This window comes from Lissotriton vulgaris, chromosome 5 (genome assembly GCF_964263255.1).
Source record: "Lissotriton vulgaris chromosome 5, aLisVul1.2, whole genome shotgun sequence".
NCBI lineage: Eukaryota > Metazoa > Chordata > Amphibia > Caudata > Salamandridae > Lissotriton > Lissotriton vulgaris.
In genome coordinates, this window is record NC_141693.1 from 2,018,637,964 (window position 1) to 2,018,658,961 (window position 20,998).

Sequence of the window (20,998 nt, forward strand, 5' to 3'; positions counted from 1 at the left end):
GACAAAGAGTAGCCCTAGAGAAGGAAACCTTAGAGCTTGAAAGAGCAAGATAAAAGATGGGGCTAGAACCCCATGGTGGCAGCAACTTCCCTAGTGGTAGGGGAAGGTCTTATGACCATATAAACCTTAACAAGATTGTCCCTCCCTATCAGAATGGGGATGACATCGGCAAATGGATAACTGCACTGGAGAGGGCATGCAAAGTACAGAAGGTACCACAGCAGCAGTGGGCAGCAATCTTGTGGCTCTCCTTTGCAGACAAAGGTAGCGACAAGCTCCTCACTGTCAGAGAAGAGGATGCTGATGATTACAAGGTCCTGAAGAGTGCTCTAATAGATGGGTTTGGCTTAACCACTGAGCAGTATAGAATACAGTTCAGAAATACCCAGAAGACACAGACTCAGGACTGGGTTGACTTTGTAAATTGTGCTACTAAGGCTCTGGAGGGCTGGTTATTGGGCAGTAACGTGTGTGACTAGACAGGATTGTATAATCTGATCATGAGGGAGCAGATCCTTAATAACTGTCAAAATCAGCTGTTGCATCAGAACCTCATCTGACCTATCCATGAGAATTGGTAAAGAAGGCAGACAAATGGGTCAGAACCAGGGTGAAGCAGAAGGTACAGAACCAAGGTGGTGACTAAAAGATGCAAGATCAAAAAGGTGGGGAGAAGGTTAAAGACCAGAAGTCTTCACAAGGTCCCCAAAAAGCTTCTAATGGTGGGAATTCCCAATCTTCCAAAAAGAAAGAAGGCCCAAGGAAACCATGGTAAAAAGTCTGTAAACAGAATAGCCATTGAACTAGTGACTGCACCAAGAGAGATGCAGCACCAGCCACCATTGCCCGAAGGCAACTGTTCCCCCTAGTTCAGCTACAAATGATGCTTCACAGCAGAAGGGTGTGGTAGGGTTGACCCTGGGATCTGAGATGGGCTCTGGCCTAGTCAGAGTTCCAACTCAGGCTGTGTTAGTCTGTGATGGAGGCTTGGCTATGTCCTGCTCTGTGAGTCCCAGTAACCTGGGCAAGTACAGACAACGGCCTTTGATAAATCAAAAAGAGGCTTTGGCCTACAGGGACACAGGGGCAAGTGTCACAATGGTGACACCAGACTTGGTGAGACTTACCAAGTGAGCAATGCTAGCAATGTTAGGACCAACCATTCCCTGGCAGTTGTTAATTTCTCCTGGGGAGGGGTAACTGGCCTTAAGAAGGTTGTGATAAGTGCAGACCTCCCTGTAGAATGCTTGCTTGGAAATGACTTAGAGACTTCAGCCTGGTTTGAAGTGGAGTTGAGGACCCATGCAGAAATGTTAGGGATCCCTGCAAACGTGTTTGCTGTGGCTAGGTCACAGGTCAGAAAGTCTAACACTGAACAGGCCCTGGATTTTGGAATAATGGACCAGGTGCCTTCCAAGGAAAGGAGCAGTATGGTTAAGGCAGTGCCTTCCCCCCTGACTCAGAGTGATGATCAGTCTCTTGAGGGAGATGACTGTGAGCCTGAAGAAGGAACTGTCCCAGAGGAGCTTGAGCCTGATCAGGCTGAGTTCTTGGGGACAGGGGGCCCTTCCAGGGCAGATCTCTTGAACCCCTCAGACAGCAAGCTGCTGGTGATTGCTGCTGGGAATGCTAGTGGCACCCATAAGATTTATTGGGATGATGGACTCCTGTACTCAGAGAGTAGAGACCCCAAGCCTGGTGCACCCAGGAGGTTGGTTATGCCTCTGAAGTTTAGAGGCTTCCAATTGACACTAGCCCATGATATTCCTATAGCAGGACACCTGGGCCAGAACAAGACTTGGGACACAAAGGAGTTTTGATGCTCCTGTGTAACCTGTCAAGCCAGTTGTAAGGCAGGTGGCGCTTCAAAGGCCTCGTTGATACCACTACCTGTGGTGGGGGTTCCCTTTGAGAGAGTGGGGATTGACATTGTTGGAGCAATGGATCCTCAGACAGCATCTGGGCACAGGTTTATCCTAGTGGTGGTGGACGATGCCACTAGGTACCCAGAAGCTATTCCCCTTAGGACCACTACGGCACCTGTTGTGGCAAGAGCCCTCTTGGGAGTGTTCTCAAGAGTGGGGTTTCCTAAGGAGGTAGTATCTGACAGAGATGCAAACTTTATGTCCAACTACTTGACTGCAATGTGGCAGGAATGTGGAGTGAACTATAAATTCACCACACCCTATCATCCACAGTGCAATGGTTTAGTTGAAAGAGTCACCAAAACCTTAAAGGGTATGATTAAGAGTCTCCCAGAAAAGCTCAGGTTGAGATGGGACATCCTGTCACCCTGCCTTTTATTTGCATACAGAGAGGTTCCTCAGAAGGGCGTTGGCTACAGCCCATTTGAACTTCTGTTTGGACACCCTGTCAGACTACCACTTTGTCTGGTGGAGGAGGGATGGAGGATACCTCTAAAACCTCCTAAACAGGATATTGGGGACTATGTACTTGGTCTCCGCTCAAGGATGACTGAGTACATGAAAAAAGCAACTAAAAACCTTGAGGCTAGCCAGGAATTACAGAAAGCCTGGCATGACCAAAAGGCTGTACTGACTGTTTACCAGCCAGGACAAATAGTATGGGTGTTGGAGCCTGTGGCCCCAGCAGCTCTCCAAGACAAGTGGAGTGGGCCCCACACTATTGTTGAACGAAAGGGAGAGGTTACCTATTTGGTACATCTCGGAACTCCCAGGAGCCCCCATAGGGTGCTTCATGTCAACAGATTGAAACCATATGTTGACAGGGCAGACATAGGCTTGCTCATGGCTACTGATGAAGGACAGAAGGAAGAGAGTGGCCCTCTCCCAGACCTGCTCTCTCAGAACCCTGATGATGGATCAGTTGATGGAGAAGCCTTTGCAGGCAGCCTCAATAATCAGCAGCAAACTGATTGCAGACAAGTTCTAAATCAGTTTAGACATATGTTTTCATTGACTCCAAATCAGACTACCTTGTGCACGCATGACGTGGACACTGGGGACAGGCTGCCTGTTAAAAATAAGATTTACAGGCAACCTGATCATGTCAAGGACTGTATCAGGACTGAAGTCCAGAAAATGTTGGATTTAGGAGTGATTGAACCCTCAGATAGCCCTTGGGCTAATCCAGTAGTCTTGGAACCCAAACCTCACACCCAGGGTGGTAAGAGAGAGATGAGGTTTAGTGTAGACTACAAGGGGTCTCAATGCAGTCACTAGGACTGATGCCTATCTAATTCCCAGAGCAGATGAGCTCATAGATATGTTGGCCTCAGCCAAATTTCTGAGCACATTTGATCTAACAGCTGGCTACTGGCAGATCAGACTAGCTGATGATACAAAGCCAAAAACAGCATTCTCAACCCCTAGTGAACATTATCAATTTGTGGTAATACCCTTTGGTCTAAAGAATGCAAAAACAACAGTTGATGGACAGAATGCAGAACAATGTCATACATTCACCCCAGTACAGAGATCTGGGCCTAAATCCATCGTTTTTTTGCACTCCACACCACCCCAGTTCAGACATGGCCATATGCAAATCAGCCTTGACCCTGTGCCTCATGGGAACAGTCCAGCCCAAACTGCCAAGCCATGTCTTTCCTGGACCGGAATCAAGCATCCTATGACCGGTTTCTGGCTATCAGCCGTCTTCAGCCAGGATAGCTTGACTCCAGTGGTGTGGAGAGCATGGGACTCACGTCTGAGCATACCCATCCCACTCGGGGTGACAAATGCAAAAACAACAGTTGATGGACAGAATGCAGAACAATGTCATACATTCACCCCAGTACAGAGATCTGGGCCTAAACCCATCGTTTTTTGCACTCCACACCACCCCAGTTCAGACTTGGCCATATGCAAATCTGCCTTGACCCTGTGCCTCATGGGAACAGTCCAGACCGAACTGCCAAGCCATGTCGTTCCTGGACCGGAATCAAGCATCCTAGGACCGGTTTCTGGCTATCAGCCGTCTTCAGCCAGGATAGCTTGACTCCAGTGGTGTGGAGAGCATGGGACTCAGGTCTGAGCATACCCATCCCACTCGGGGTGACAAATGCAAAAACAACAGTTGATGGACAGAATGCAGAACAATGTCATACATTCATCCCAGTACAGAGATCTGGTCCTAAATCCATCGTTGTTTTGCACTCCTCCACACCACCCCAGTTCAGACATGGCCATATGCAAATCAGCCTTGACCCTGTGCCTCATGGGAACAGTCCAGCCCGAACTGCCAAGCCATGTCTTTCCTGGACCGGAATCAAGCATCCTAGGACCGGTTTCTGGCTATCAGCCGTCTTCAGCCAGGATAGCTTGACTTCAGTGGTGTGGAGAGCATGGGACTCACGTCTGAGCATACCCATCCCACTCAGGGTGACAAATGCAAAAACAACAGTTGATGGACAGAATGCAGAACAATGTCATACATTCACCCCAGTACAGAGATCTGGGCCTAAATCCATCGTTTTTTTGCACTCCACACCACCCCAGTTCAGACATGGCCATATGCAAATCAGCCTTGACCCTGTGCCTCATGGGAACAGTCCAGCCCGAACTGCCAAGCCATGTCTTTCCTGGACTTTCTTCTTGGTCTGAAGAATGCACCTGCCACATTTCAAAGGTTGGTGAACAAAGTCTTAACAGGCCTGGAAGACTATAGTGCAGCTTATCTGGATGATATTGCTGTCTTTAGCTCCACCTGGGAGGATCACCTGGTCCGGCGCGTGGCAAGGCAAAATCAAAAATAGCGCTCCAGTGCGTTGTAAGGCAAATTCAGCAATAGCGCTCCAGCGCGTAGCAAGGGAAAATCAACAATAGCGCTCCAGCGCGTGGCAAGGAAAAATCAACAATAGCGCTCCAGCGCGATATGGCACTACACAAAGTAAGACAAGTTCTAGCGCTTCAGCACGTTATGGCACTACACAAAGTAAGGCAAGTTCCAGCACGCCAGTGCTTGGCAGGGAAAAAGGAAACAAAGCAATCAGGGCGGCAATACCAGAGAGCCGGGCTGAAAGTAGCGTATCGGTGCTGGTCACAGACACAGGATGACTGAACGCGCAACGGCGCAATGAGGCAAATACGGCCAGGCAAGAAGGAATCCCAAGACGGCATGAATACCTGGTCCAAGGCTGTAGAATGCCGAAGGTTTCCGGAATCCAAAGCGCAGATCGGGCGGAAACCGCGGTTCATATGTGGTTTCCCCCGGAAGGGCTTGGAGTCACCGGCAGCATCCGAATTGTAGCTAGACTGCTAACTCCTCTGGACCAGAAGTCGGGTGTTTTGATGTTCGCAAGAGGTGCGGAGCAGCATATTCTCCCGCATTCATACCAGAAGAGCTATCCTGACAAAACATGACAGTCAGGTTGTATACCTGGGCCACCTTGTAGGTGGAGGCCAGATTCAAACATTGCAGAGCAAAATCCAGACCATCATGGTCTGGGTAGCTCCCACTACCCAGACTCAGGTGAGAGCTTTCTTGGGCCTGACTGGGTAATATAGAAGATTTGTCAAGGGGTATGGATCCATTGTAACACCCCTGAATGACTTAACTTCTAAGAAAATCCCTAAGAAAGTTAAGTGGACAGTCAGCTGTCAAAGGGGATTTGATGACCTGAAGCAGGCCAATCGCACTGCACCAATTCTGCAAAGTCCTAACTACTCCAGATAATTCATTGTCCACACAGATGCATCTGAGTTGGGGGTAGGGGCTGTGCTGTCACAATTGAACAATGAAGGTCAGGATCAGCCAGTAGCTTTTATTAGCAGAAAGTTGACCCCTAGAGAGAAACGTTGGTCAGCTATTGAGAGGGAGGCCTTTGCTGTGGTTTGGGTTCTGAAGAAGCTGAGTCCATACTTACTTGGCACTCACTTCACTGTTCAGACAGACCAAAAGCCCCTCTTATGGCTAAAACAGATGAAGGGTGAAAACCCCAAACTTTTGAGGTGGTCCATTTCCCTACAGGGGATGGACTATACAGTGGAACATAGACCTGGGAGTAACCATGCCAATGCAGATGGACTCTCCAGATATTTCCACTTAGAAAATGAAGACTTAACTGGTCAAGGTTAGTTTAATGTCCCTGCGTTGGGGTGGGGGGGGGGGGAGGGTTGTGTAGGAGAGTAGGATCTGCTTACTATGGTTACCCCCACTTTTTGCTGGTGTTTCACTGATTCTCGACTTTAGTCTGGCAGGGCCTCTGCTAACCAGGACCCCAGCCTAGCTGCTTCCTCTCTAAACTGATTGCATGTTCATATGGTACACTCCAGATTGGTTACTGGGTTACCCTTGTGAGTCCCTAGTAGATGGTACCTTAGGTACCAAGGGCATAGGTATCCCAGAGGCCTACCAGGGGCTGAAGCATGTATTATACCACCCCTGGGAAGCCTTCCAAAATGGCACCACAGGTCTGCTACTGCAGCCTGTGTAAGGTGGTGCTTGCCCTTACTAAGATATAGTACAACTACATTTACCTACATATACAGACACATAGAAACCTATATGTCACTCATATGGCAGGCCTTGACAATCCTGAAGGCAGAGTGCTTGGTTATGTGTGAGAGGGTGCTCAAGCATGAGCTGAGCCCCTATGCAGCTTTCGGAATCCCATCCTTATAGCTGTTCTGTGTTACAGCCATACCATATACTCTTAAGTTCATTATAACCTCGCTGTAAATGCTAACTTTGGAATGGCTGCATCAAAACATGTCGTGTTTGGTGTCAAACACTTTGAAATCCTACCCCCCCCCCGCCAGTTCTGGCGGCAGGGGTAGAAATCCACCCTTCTTGAGGGATAAGACATGCACACACTTACCTGACCGGTAATAGTTTAAAAGAGCCCCTGCGTCACAAATCGGATGCTGCTGCCAAAGACATGAGTCTGACCTCCTGCTGCTGGATGAAACTCCGGCAGGGGAGGCCTTGACAGTAGGTTTCCTGTCCAGGGAGGTGTAACCACCTCCCCAGAAAGTCTTTAGTGTATTAGAGCAGGGTGGGTGCATTCAGTGAATGCTTTTCAGACAGTGCCTGGGGCACACAAGGTGTCCCTGTGCATACCCTAGTTCAAACAGGTTACTGGGGCACTCAGCTTCAGCTCTGGCGCAAAGCTGGACAAAGGGGAAGGGGTGTAACCACCTCCTCCCCAGGTCCTCCCATAGGTGGGACCTTACAGTTAGTCCATCCCCTAAACTTAGTATAAGTATAGGAACCTAGTTCCTAGTACTTCAGATTACTCTGGACGAAACTCTGCAACATATATCCTGGAACTTTGACATTCTATTTCGACTAGAAGATGAAAGGATCCCCCTTGGGGTCAAGGAGTGACTCCCTTGTTCTAACAGGCACCAAAGAAGCATCTTGCTGGTCTGCATTTTCAAGGCTCCCACTGGATCCCGAAGAATCTGCGACACAGGACACAGACTTCCAGACATCTCCGAGGCCGACACGAGATCTCAGCAAAGCTGAGACCTGTAGCCATCACGAGAGACGTGGGACCGGAACTCCTGGACACTGTGTACATTTGGTAGTGCACTTACTTCCCGAGCTTTCCAGAAGTTGTGCATTGGGCTACTTGTAGTCCAAGCCCTGAGCACCATCTGCACCGAAGATTGTGGACCTACACTCCACGAGTGTTCCGTGGGCCCGCTTCTAGCATTTCTGCTTGAGGCCCCTTCGCGATCCCTGGTCCGTCGACTGGTGGGTCCCCACAAAGGAAACTCCTTTGTTTATTGGGTTTCCCTGGTTGCTCTAGACGTGCCCTGACTCCCCTCCAAAAGGTGAGTCCCTCAGACCTTGCTGGTCTGCTCCGAAGCCAATCTTTGCATTCTGCGTGGGTTGCTGTTGCCAAGGCTTGTTGAGTCCAATCCGGATACCGACGCTGCAGCACTCGACATCCAATGTGGGAGAGCTCGAATCCAGCTCCTGGTTGTTATCGATGCCTCCTGGTCCTCGTGGCGAAAGTGTCAAGCTTCATCTCCTGCACCTGAAATCACCCGACATCAGTGGGCATCTTCTTACTGCGTCCCTGGTCACTGGCAAGTGACCCAGACTCTGTCCCCTCTGCTTTCAGGTTCTTCAGATCTTCTATCCACCCTTGGATCCATCCGGACTCTTTTCATCTGGTCGCCTGCAGCGCCTCTTTGCAGCTCTCTATAGGAAACGACGAAACCTGACACGAAAAGACACCTATGCGCCCTGCTTCCCTGGGTGAGGTAACACGAGTACTTTGGTGCTAATGTGGGTCTTGACTCTTGAACTGTCCAGTACTGAAGGGGTTTGTTCCTAGTCCACTCCTAAGTGTCCTTAATCTTTAAAAATCTAATTGCAACTTTCTCCATAGAAGTAAATAGTGATTTGCCGCTGTGTTTTGACACTGCACGCGTCCCCCGTGGGTCTCCTGATCCGCCTGATGAACTCCATCCACTCAGGATCCCCCACAGATCCATGCCCTCACCACATCTTCAACAAAGCAGACTCCATCATAGCACCCTATCTCCAAGACGTCATCAATTGCTCCTTCAAATCCGCCACCTTCCTGGAAAGCTGGAAACACGCCGAACTCAGCGCCCTCCTGAAAAAACCCACAGCTGACCCCACCGAACTCAAAAACTACCGCCCAATTTCGCTCCTACCATTCCCGGCCAAAGTCATTGAGAAAGCAGTCAACAACCAGCTCGCCGCCTTCCTCGAAGCCAACAAATCCCTCGACTCATCACAGTGCAGCTTCCGAGCCAAACACAGCACTGAGACCGCCCTCATCGCAGCAACAGACGACATTCGAACACTTCTGGACAACGGAGACACAGTCGCCCTCATCCTCCTTGACCTCTCTGCAGCCTTCGACACAGTCTGTCATAGCACCCTGATACAACGCCTCAGAAACATCGGAATTCAAGGAAAAGCATTGGAATGGATCATCTCGTTCCTCGCAGGAAGAACTCAGAGAGTCCGCCTCCCGCCTTTTAAGTCAGAGGCCACCAAAGTTATTTGCGGCGTCCCGCAAGGATCATCACTCAGCCCCACCCTCTTCAACGTATACATGAGCCCCCTCGCGGCCATCGCACGCCAACACAACCTCAACATCATCTCCTAAGCTGATGACACTCAGCTGATCCTCTCCCTCACCAAAGACCCAAACACCGCTAAAACCAACCTACATGAAGGAATGAAAGAAGTAGCCGAGTGGATGAAGCACAGCCGTCTTAAACTGAACTCAGACAAAACAGAAGTCCTCATCTTAGGCACTTCCCCTTCCGCCTGGGACGATTCTTGGTGGCCAGCTGCCCTAGGAAAAGCACCCATTCCAACGGACCACGCACGGAACCTGGGCGTCATCCTGGACTCCTCTCTCTCGATGACCAGACAAGTCAACGCAGTTTCTTCATCTTGCTTCAACATCCTCCGCATGCTCAAAAAAAACATTTCGCTGGATCCCCACCGAAACTAGAAAAACGGTCACCCACGCACTAGTTACAAGCCGCCTGGACTATGGAAACACCCTTTACGCCGGTACCACCGCTAAACTTCAGAGAAAACTCCAACGCATCCAAAACGCATCAGCCAGACTCATACTAGACATCCCGCGTAAAGACCACATTTCCGGTCACCTAAAAGACCTCCACTGGCTCCCTGTCAATAAGAGGATAACGTTCCGCCTCCTCACTCATGCACACAAAGCACTCTACGAACTTGGACCAGAATGCCTCAACACGCGATTATCCTTCTACTCCCCCTCCCGCCAGCTACGTTCCTCCAACCAAGCCCTCGCTGCGGTTCCACGCATCAACAAATCCACCATGGGGGGAAGATCCTTCTCCTACCTTGCGGCTAAAACATGGAACTCCCTTCCCATCCACCTCCGCCTCACTCAAAACCACCCAGCCTTCAGAAAGCAGCTTAAAACCTGGATTTTCGACAAATAATTCCCCACCCTTCCTCAAGCGCCTTGAGACCCTCTGGGTATGTAGTGCGCTATATAAATTATTTGACTTGACTTGACTTGACTATAGCTACCACTAGGATAGCTTTCTATAAAGGTTGTCTTTAAACCTACCATCAATAAGGGTCGTTTGGACTGGTGCAAGGTGCCCACTGGAATAGTGGATAGCATATGCCAGGTCAACTTCTCACACCGCCTGCTTTGCAAGCACCGAGAGGGTGCTGTACTTTACTGCTTTGCATGCACCGGGAGGGTGCTGTACTTGACTGCTGGGCAAGCACCGGGAGGGTGACTGCTTTGCAAGCATCATGGGGGATGCAAGGGGGGGAGGGGGTATGCTGTACCCGACTGTTTGCAAGCACCGGGAGGGTGCTGTACTTGACTGCTTTGCAAGCACTGGGAGTTTGCAGTACCTGACTGCTTTGCAGGCAACTGGAGGGTGCTGTACCTTACTGCTTTGCAAGCACAGGGAGGTTGCTGTACTTGACTGCTGTGCAAGCACTGGAAAGGTGCTGTTCTGACTGCTTTGCAGGCACCAGGAGGGTGCTGTTCTCACGGCTTTGCTAGCACCAGGAGGGTGCTGTACCTGAATGTTTTGCAAGCACCAGGAGGGTTCTGTTCCGACTGCTTTGCTAGCACCAGGAGGGTGCTGTACCTGAATGCTTTGCAAGCACCAGGAGGGTTCTGTTCCGACTGCTTTGCAGGCACCAAGAGGGTGCTGTACCTGACTGCTTTGTAAGCACAGGGAGGGTGCTGTTCTGACTGCTTTGCAAGCACAGAGGGGGTGCTGTTCTGACTGCTTTGCAAGCACAGGGAGGGTGCTGTACTTGACTGCTTTGCATGCACCGGGAGGGTGCTGTACCTGACTGCTGTGCAAGCACTGGGAGGGTGCTGTACCTGGCTGCTTTGCAAGCACCGGGAGGGTGACTGCTTTGCAAGCACCAGGGGGGGATGCGAGGGGGGGAGGGGGTATGCTGTACCCGACTGCTTTGCAAGCACCGGGAGGGTGCTGTACTTGACTGCTTTGCAAGAACTGGGAGGGTGCTGTACCGGACTGCTTTGCAAGCACTGGGAGGGTGCTGTTCTGGCTGCTTTGCAAGCACCGGGAGTTTGCTGTACCTGACTGCTTTGCAGGCAACTGGAGGGTGCTGTACCTTACTGCTTTGCAGGCACAGGGAGGGTGCTGTTCTGACTATGGGAGTGTGCTGCACCTGACTGCTTTGCAAGCAGCATAAAAGTGTTGTTTTGACTGCTTTGCAGGCACAGGGAGGGTGCTGTTCTGACTACGGGAGTGTGCTGTACCTGATTGCTTTTCAACCAGCTGGAAGGTGCTATTCTGACTGCTTTGCAGGCACCAGGAGGATGCTGTACCTGACTGTTTTGCATGCACCAGGAGGGTGCTGTTCTCACGGCTTTGCAAGCACCGGGAGGGTGTTGTACCTGAATTCTTTGCACGCACCAGGAGGGTGCTGTTCCGACTACTTTGCAGGCACCAAGAGGGTGCTGTACCTGACTGCTTTGCAAGCACCGGAAAGGTGCTGTTCTGACTGCTTTGCAAGCACAGGGAGGGTGCTGTTCTGACTGCTTTACAAGCACAGGGAGGGTGCTATTCTGACTGCTTTGCAGGCACCGGGATGGTGCTGTACCTGACTGCTTTGCAAGCACTGGGAGGGTGCGGTACCTGACTGCTTTGCAAGCACCGGAGGGGGCTGTTCTGACTGCTTTGCAGGCATCGGGAAGGTGCTGTACCTTGGCAGGCACCAGAGGGGGATGTTCTGACTGCTTCGCAGGCATCGGGAGGGTGCTGTACCTTTGCAGGCACCAGAGGGGGATGTTCTAACTGGTTTGCAGGCACTGGGAGGGTGCTGTTCTGACTTCGGGAGCGTGCTGTACCTGACTGCTTTACAGGCCCAGGAATGCAGTTTGTCAGGAAGCTGGGCAGGTTAGCACAGGGAGGTGCTCGGGCGTGCGCCGACAGACAGAGGCCTTCACCCCTCCCTGCCTGGCTCTCCAAGGCAGACATGTGGCACTAGCTGTACGCATACAGCCTGCCCAACTGCACCCATACCTGCATTTATGTCTTTAAATCATAGAAGTGCAACCCTTTTGTTAGATTTCCTAGTAGTGATAGACAAGAGCAGGAGGCCTGAAGGTAGGAGTTTACAAGTGCACTGCAAAACACTGCATGCAGGGAGCAGGTCAAACACAGCCTCATCTCAGGGAGCTTTGAAAATCAGAGTGAAACCTGAGGGGGTCAGTCAGATCCTGTTGGACAGGCCACATGAAGGGCTCGCTCCCTCCCCGCACGACCAGGCCCGAGCCCGGTTCCCCAAGTGTTACCCGCCACCACTACCCGTTTTCCGTCCCCTCTGGGACCCCTGCCTCCGAACACCTCGACCTCGTGGGCCCGATCTCCTACCGGCCTGCTCGCCCGACCTGGGCGCCATCTTGGACACAGCACCACGAGGCCGCGTGGCCTCCGATCGACCCTAACCCTGGGCCTGGCCAGGCCCCGACATCCCGGCACCACCATCCACCCAGGAGGTGAGCGGACTACTTGGCAGGTCAATGGGAGAAAGAGGTGTCGATGGCTATCCCCCGCCAAGGGCCGATCAACCCCAGCTCCCCCAGGCGCTGGCTCCACCCCCCTGCTGGGTGTCTGGACTCCCCCATCCCGGTCCTTCCGACCCCCAAGTGCGAGGGTCCGGACATCAGAGGGCGCCAGACCTATAACTGGGGCAGCTCCAGAGCAGGAGGGCAGTTGTATCCTGGAGTCGAGAGACGCAGTGAAGAACTCATCCTTGACGGACTACTGGCGCTGCCGTAGCCCTGCCTTGCGAACTACCGTCCGGCCTGCTGGCGCTGCCGCAACTTTCTGAAACCTTCATCGTCGTCGGGACCTGCTGGCGTGGCCGCGGACCGTTTGTAACCACTACCTTCATCGGGACCAGCTGGCTCCGCCGCGGACCGTCGCCTTCAACCATCTCGGGACCTGCTGGCTCGGCCGCGGCCCGAACATCTAGAACGCCGAGCTCGAGGATTGAGAGCTATTTCATCTAACCAATTGGTAACAAGACTGTCCCGCTACCCCCTTACCCAACCAAGAGACTAGAATAGAGGGGACCCCTGAGTCCAGACCTCCTTGTACCATTCCACCGTACTTAAAGAATCGCTTATAAAGTAACGTTGAACCTTATCCTTGTGTGGTGTACGTCTGTGGGGGGGAAGTTACTTGTCTGTACGATCGCTGGAGACGGCTCTCCCCGGAGACCTCTCCCTCTATCCTCGGCCGACCCTCCCGGTCCGTCTAACAGATCCCAACATTCTAAGAATATCTGAGTGCATAGAGAACATAGGCCCGCCCTCCTATCTGAGCCAGTGGTACCCACTGACCCCACTCCTACCAAAGACCACAGCTGACTCACAGCCCTACTCCACCCAGGAGCACAGTGCACTCTGACCCGAGCCACGCCTACCTCATACCACAACTCATTCCGAGCTACTGCCCAACTTAAAGAACTCTACCGAAGTGCACGGTTCACCCTCACTCAAAGACCTCTCTGAAATGACTGACCTCAGAGCCCCTACCGAAGTGCACGGTGCACCCTCACTCAAAGACCTCTCTGAAATGACTGAACTCAGAGGCCCCTATCGAGGTGCAGCGTGCACCCTCACTCAAAGACCTCTCTGAAATGACTGAACTCAAAGGCCCCTACCGAAGTGCAGCGTGCACCCTCACTCAAAGACCTCTCTGAAATGACTGACCTCAGAGGCCTCCTACCGAAGTGCAGCGTGCACCCTCACTCAAAGACCTCTATGGAATGACTGACCTCAGCGGCATCCTATCGAAGTGCACGGTGCACCCTCACTCAAAGACCTCTCTGAAATGGCTGACCTCAGGGCCCCCTACCGAGGTGCAGCGTGCACCCTCACTCAAAGACCTCTCTGAAATGACTGACCTCAGCGGCTTCCTATCGAAGTGCACGGTGCACCCTCACTCAAAGACGACGGCTGAAATGCCAGAAACCGGTCCCCGGAAGCTTGTCTCCTTTCTGGTGAAGAATTGTCTTGGTAGTTTGGTCTGCCCTGTTCCCATGATGCACTGGGCCAGGGACAGACTAATTTGCATATAGCCAGGTTCTGAGCTGGGATGGTGCAGTGAGCTAAATAATGGTGATGGATCAAGCCCTGATCTTTGGACTGGGTAAGAGTGGTCTGCTTAATTCAGACACTCTGTTCATCACCACCCCCCTTCTGAATCACCCTACCGAGGTGCAGCGTGCACCCTCACTCAAAGACCTCTCTGAAATGACTGACCTCAGCGGCTTCCTATCGAAGTGCACGGTGCACCCTCACTCAAAGACGACGGCTGAAATGCCAGAAACCGGTCCCCGGAAGCTTGTCTCCTTTCTGGTGAAGAATTGTCTTGGTAGTTTGGTCTGCCCTGTTCCCATGATGCACTGGGCCAGGGACAGACTAATTTGCATATAGCCAGGTTCTGAGCTGGGATGGTGCAGTGAGCTAAATAACGGTGATGGATCAAGCCCTTATCTTTGGACTGGGTAAGAGTGGTCTGCTTAATTCAGACACACTGTTCATCACCACCCCCCTTCTGAATCGTTTTTGGCCACTATAGGTGTGGCAGGGTATACTCAGACATGAGTCCCTTGCTCACTGCACCATCAGGATTCAAGCAAGCCGGGCCGACGACGGCTGAAATGCCAGAAACCGGTCCCCGGAAGCTTGTCTCCTTTCTGGTGAAGAATTGGCTTGGTAGTTTGGTCTGCCCTGTTCCCATGATGCACTGGGCCAGGGACAGACTAATTTGCATATAGCCAGGTTCTGAGCTGGGATGGTGCAGTGAGCTAAATAATGGTGATGGATCAAGCCCTGATCTTTGGACTGGGTAAGAGTGGTCTGCTTAATTCAGACACTCTGTTCATCACCACCCCCCTTCTGAATCACCCTACCGAGGTGCAGCGTGCACCCTCACTCAAAGACCTCTCTGAAATGACTGACCTCAGCGGCCCCTACCGAGGTGCAGCGTGCAGTGCACCCTCACTCAAAGACCTCTCTGAAATGACTGACCTCAGCGGCCTCCTATCGAAGTGCACGGTGCACCCTCACTCAAAGACCTCTCTAAAATGACTGACCTCAGCGGCCCCTACCGAGGTGCAGCGTGCAGTGCACCCTCACTCAAAGACCTCTCTGAAATGACTGACCTCAGCGGCCTCCTATCGAAGTGCACGGTGCACCCTCACTCAAAGACCTCTCTGAAATGACTGACCTCAGCGGCCCCTACCGAGGTGCAGCGTGCACCCTCACTCAAAGACCTCTCTGAAATGACTGACCTCAGCGGCCCCTACCCAAGTGCACAGTGCACCCTCACTCAAAGACCTCTCTGAAATGACTGACCTCAGAGGCCTCCTATTGAAGTGCACAGTGCACCCTCACTCAAGGACCTCTCTGAAATGACTGACCTCAGAGGCCTCCTATTGAAGTGCACGGTGCACCCTCACTCAAAGACCTCTCTGAAATGACTGACCTCAGCGGCCCCTACCGAAGTGCACGGTGCACCCTCACTCAAAGACCTCTCTGAAATGACTGACCTCAGAGGCCTCCTATTGAAGTGCACGGTGCACCCTCACTCAAAGACCTCTCTGAAATGACTGACCTCAGAGGCCTCCTATTAAAGTGCACGGTGCACCCTAATTCAAAGACCTCTCTAAAATGACTGACATCAGAGGCCTCCTATTGAAGTGCACGGTGCACCCTCACTCAAAGACCTCTCTGAAATGACTGACCTCAGCGGCACCTACCGAAGTGCACGGTGCACCCTCACTCAAAGACCTCTCTGAAATGACTGACCTCAGAGGCCTCCTATTGAAGTGCACGGTGCTCTCTCACTCAAAGACCTCTCTGAAATGACTGACCTCAGTGGCCTCCTATCGAAGTGCACGGTGCACCCTCACTCAAAGACCGCTTTGAAATAACTGACCTCAGCGGCACCTACCGAAGTGCACGGTGCACCCTCACTCGAAGACCTCTCTGAAATGACTGATCTCAGCTGCCTCCTATCGAAGTGCACGGTGCACCCTCACTCAAAGACCTCTCTGAAATGACTGACCTCAGCGGCCTCCTATCGAAGTGCACGGTGCACCCTCACTCAAAGACCTCTCTGAAATGACTGACGTCAGAGGTCCCTATAGAGGTGCACGGTGCTCTCTCACTCAAAGACCTCTCTGAAATGACTGACCTCAGCGGCACCTACCGAAGTGCACGGTGCACCCTCACTCAAAGACCTCTCTGAAATGACGGACCTCAGCGGCTTCCTACCGAAGTTTACGGTGCACTCTCACTCAAAGACCTCTCTGAAATGACTGACCTCAGCGGCCTCCTATCGAAGTGCACGGTGCACCCTCACTCAAAGACCTCTCTGAAATGACTGACCTCAGCGGCCTCCTATCGAAGTGCACGGTGCACCCTCACTCAAAGACCTCTCTGAAATGACTGACCTCAGAGGCCCCTACCGAAGTGCACGGTGCACCCTCACTCAAAGACCTCTCTGAAATGACTGACCTCAGCGGCCTCCTATCGAGGTGCACGGTGCACCCTCACTCAAAGACCTCTCTGAAATGACTGACCTCAGCGGCCCCTACCGAAGTGCACGGTACACCCTCACTCAAAGACCTCTCTGAAATGACTGACCTCAGCGGCCTCCTATCGAAGTGCACAGTGCACCCTCACTCAAAGACCTCTCTGAAATGACTGACCTCAGAGGCCCCTACCGAAGTGCAAGGTGCACCCTCACTCAAAGACCTCTCTGAAATGACTGACCTCAGAGGCCCCTACCGAAGTGCACGGTGCACCCTCATTCAAAGACCTCTCTCAAATGGCTGACCTCAGGGGCCCCTACCGAGGTGCATTGTGCACCCTCACTGAAAGACTTCTCTGAAATGACTGACCTCAGCGGCTTCCTATCGAAGAGCACGGTGCACCCTCACTCAAAGACCTCTCTGGAATGACTGACGTCAGTGGCCCCTACCGAAGTGCACAGTGCACCCTCACTCAAAGACCTCTCTGAAATGACTGACCTCAGCGGCCTCCTATCGAAGTGCATGGTGCACCCTCACTCAAAGACCTCTCTGAAATGACTGACGTCAGAGGTCCCTATAGAGGTGCACGGTGCTCTCTCACTCAAAGACCTCTCTGAAATGACTGACCTCAGCGGCACCTACCGAAGTGCACGGTGCACCCTCACTCAAAGACCTCTCTGAAATGACTGACCTCAGCGGCTTCCTACCGAAGTGCACGGTGCACTCTCACTCAAAGACCTCTCTGAAATGACTGACCTCAGCGGCCTCCTATCGAAGTGCACTGTGCACCCTCACTCAAAGACCTCTCTGAAATGACTGACCTCAGCGGCCTCCTATCGAAGTGCACGGTGCACCCTCACTCAAAGACCTCTCTGAAATGACTGACCTCAGAGGCCCCTACCGAAGTGCACGGTGCACCCTCACTCAAAGACCTCTCTGAAATAACTGACCTCAGAGGCCCCTACCGAAGTGCAAGGTGCACCCTCACTCAAAGACCTCTCTGAAATGACTGACCTCAGGGGCCCCTACCGAAGTGCATGGTGCACCCTCATTCAAAGACCTCTCTGAAATTGCTGACCTCAGGGGCCCCTACCGAGGTGCATCGTGCACCCTCACTGAAAGACCTCTCTGAAATGACTGACCTCAGCGGCTTCCAATCGAAGTGCACGGTGCACCCTCACTCAAAGACCTCTCTGGAATGACTGACGTCAGAGGCCCCTACCGAAGTGCACAGTGCACCCTCACTCAAAGACCTCTCTGAAATGACTGACCTCAGGGGCCCCTACCGAGGTACAGCGTGCACCCTCACTCAAAGACCTCTCTGAAATGACTGAACTCAGAGGCCTCTACCGAAGTGCACGGTGCACCCTCACTCAAAGACCTCTCTGAAATGATTGACCTCAGAGGCCTCTACCGAAGTGCACGGTGCACCCTCACTCAAAGACCTCTCTGGAATGACTGACGTCAGAGGCCCCTACCGAAGTGCACAGTGCACCCTCACTCAAAGACCTCTCTGAAATGACTGACCTCAGGGGCCCCTACCGAGGTGAAGCGTGCACCCTCACTCAAAGACCTCTCTGAAATGACTGAACTCAGAGGCCTCCTATTGAAGTGCACGGTGCACTCTCACTCAATGACCTCTCTGAAATGACTGACCTCAGCGGCTTCCTACCGAAGTGCACGGTGCACTCTCACTCAAAGACCTCTCTGAAATGACTGACCTCAGCGGCCTTCTATCGAAGTGCACGGTGCACTCCCACTCAAAGACCTCTCTGAAATGACTGACCTCAGCGGCCTCCTATCGAAGTGCACGGTGCACCCTCACTCAAAGACCTCTCTGAAATGACTGACCTCAGCGGTCTCCTATCGAAGTGCACGGTGCACCCTCACTCAAAGACCTCTCTGAAATGACTGACCTCAGCGGCCCCTACCGAAGTGCACGGTACACCCTCACTCAAAGACCTCTCTGAAATGACTGACCTCAGCGGCCTCCTATCGAGGTGCACGGTGCACCCTCACTCAAAGACCTCTCTGAAATGACTGACCTCAGCGGCCCCTACCGAAGTGCACGGTACACCCTCACTCAAAGACCTCTCTGAAATGACTGACCTCAGCGGCTTCCTATCGAAGTGCACGGTGCACCCTCACTCAAAGACGACGGCTGAAATGCCAGAAACCGGTCCCCGGAAGCTTGTCTCCTTTCTGGTGAAGAATTGTCTTGGTAGTTTGGTCTGCCCTGTTCCCATGATGCACTGGGCCAGGGACAGACTAATTTGCATATAGCCAGGTTCTGAGCTGGGATGGTGCAGTGAGCTAAATAACGGTGATGGATCAAGCCCTTATCTTTGGACTGGGTAAGAGTGGTCTGCTTAATTCAGACACACTGTTCATCACCACCCCCCTTCTGAATCGTTTTTGGCCACTATAGGTGTGGCAGGGTATACTCAGACATGAGTCCCTTGCTCACTGCACCATCAGGATTCAAGCAAGCCGGGCCGACGACGGCTGAAATGCCAGAAACCGGTCCCCGGAAGCTTGTCTCCTTTCTGGTGAAGAATTGGCTTGGTAGTTTGGTCTGCCCTGTTCCCATGATGCACTGGGCCAGGGACAGACTAATTTGCATATAGCCAGGTTCTGAGCTGGGATGGTGCAGTGAGCTAAATAATGGTGATGGATCAAGCCCTGATCTTTGGACTGGGTAAGAGTGGTCTGCTTAATTCAGACACTCTGTTCATCACCACCCCCCTTCTGAATCACCCTACCGAGGTGCAGCGTGCACCCTCACTCAAAGACCTCTCTGAAATGACTGACCTCAGCGGCCCCTACCGAGGTGCAGCGTGCAGTGCACCCTCACTCAAAGACCTCTCTGAAATGACTGACCTCAGCGGCCTCCTATCGAAGTGCACGGTGCACCCTCACTCAAAGACCTCTCTAAAATGACTGACCTCAGCGGCCCCTACCGAGGTGCAGCGTGCAGTGCACCCTCACTCAAAGACCTCTCTGAAATGACTGACCTCAGCGGCCTCCTATCGAAGTGCACGGTGCACCCTCACTCAAAGACCTCTCTGAAATGACTGACCTCAGCGGCCCCTACCGAGGTGCAGCGTGCACCCTCACTCAAAGACCTCTCTGAAATGACTGACCTCAGCGGCCCCTACCCAAGTGCACAGTGCACCCTCACTCAAAGACCTCTCTGAAATGACTGACCTCAGAGGCCTCCTATTGAAGTGCACAGTGCACCCTCACTCAAGGACCTCTCTGAAATGACTGACCTCAGAGGCCTCCTATTGAAGTGCACGGTGCACCCTCACTCAAAGACCTCTCTGAAATGACTGACCTCAGCGGCCCCTACCGAAGTGCACGGTGCACCCTCACTCAAAGACCTCTCTGAAATGACTGACCTCAGAGGCCTCCTATTGAAGTGCACGGTGCACCCTCACTCAAAGACCTCTCTGAAATGACTGACCTCAGAGGCCTCCTATTAAAGTGCACGGTGCACCCTAATTCAAAGACCTCTCTAAAATGACTGACATCAGAGGCCTCCTATTGAAGTGCACGGTGCACCCTCACTCAAAGACCTCTCTGAAATGACTGACCTCAGCGGCACCTACCGAAGTGCACGGTGCACCCTCACTCAAAGACCTCTCTGAAATGACTGACCTCAGAGGCCTCCTATTGAAGTGCACGGTGCTCTCTCACTCAAAGACCTCTCTGAAATGACTGACCTCAGTGGCCTCCTATCGAAGTGCACGGTGCACCCTCACTCAAAGACCGCTTTGAAATAACTGACCTCAGCGGCACCTACCGAAGTGCACGGTGCACCCTCACTCGAAGACCTCTCTGAAATGACTGATCTCAGCTGCCTCCTATCGAAGTGCACGGTGCACCCTCACTCAAAGACCTCTCTGAAATGACTGACCTCAGCGGCCTCCTATCGAAGTGCACGGTGCACCCTCACTCAAAGACCTCTCTGAAATGACTGACGTCAGAGGTCCCTATAGAGGTGCACGGTGCTCTCTCACTCAAAGACCTCTCTGAAATGACTGACCTCAGCGGCACCTACCGAAGTGCACGGTGCACCCTCACTCAAAGACCTCTCTGAAATGACGGACCTCAGCGGCTTCCTACCGAAGTTTACGGTGCACTCTCACTCAAAGACCTCTCTGAAATGACTGACCTCAGCGGCCTCCTATCGAAGTGCACGGTGCACCCTCACTCAAAGACCTCTCTGAAATGACTGACCTCAGCGGCCTCCTATCGAAGTGCACGGTGCACCCTCACTCAAAGACCTCTCTGAAATGACTGACCTCAGAGGCCCCTACCGAAGTGCACGGTGCACCCTCACTCAAAGACCTCTCTGAAATGACTGACCTCAGCGGCCTCCTATCGAGGTGCACGGTGCACCCTCACTCAAAGACCTCTCTGAAATGACTGACCTCAGCGGCCCCTACCGAAGTGCACGGTACACCCTCACTCAAAG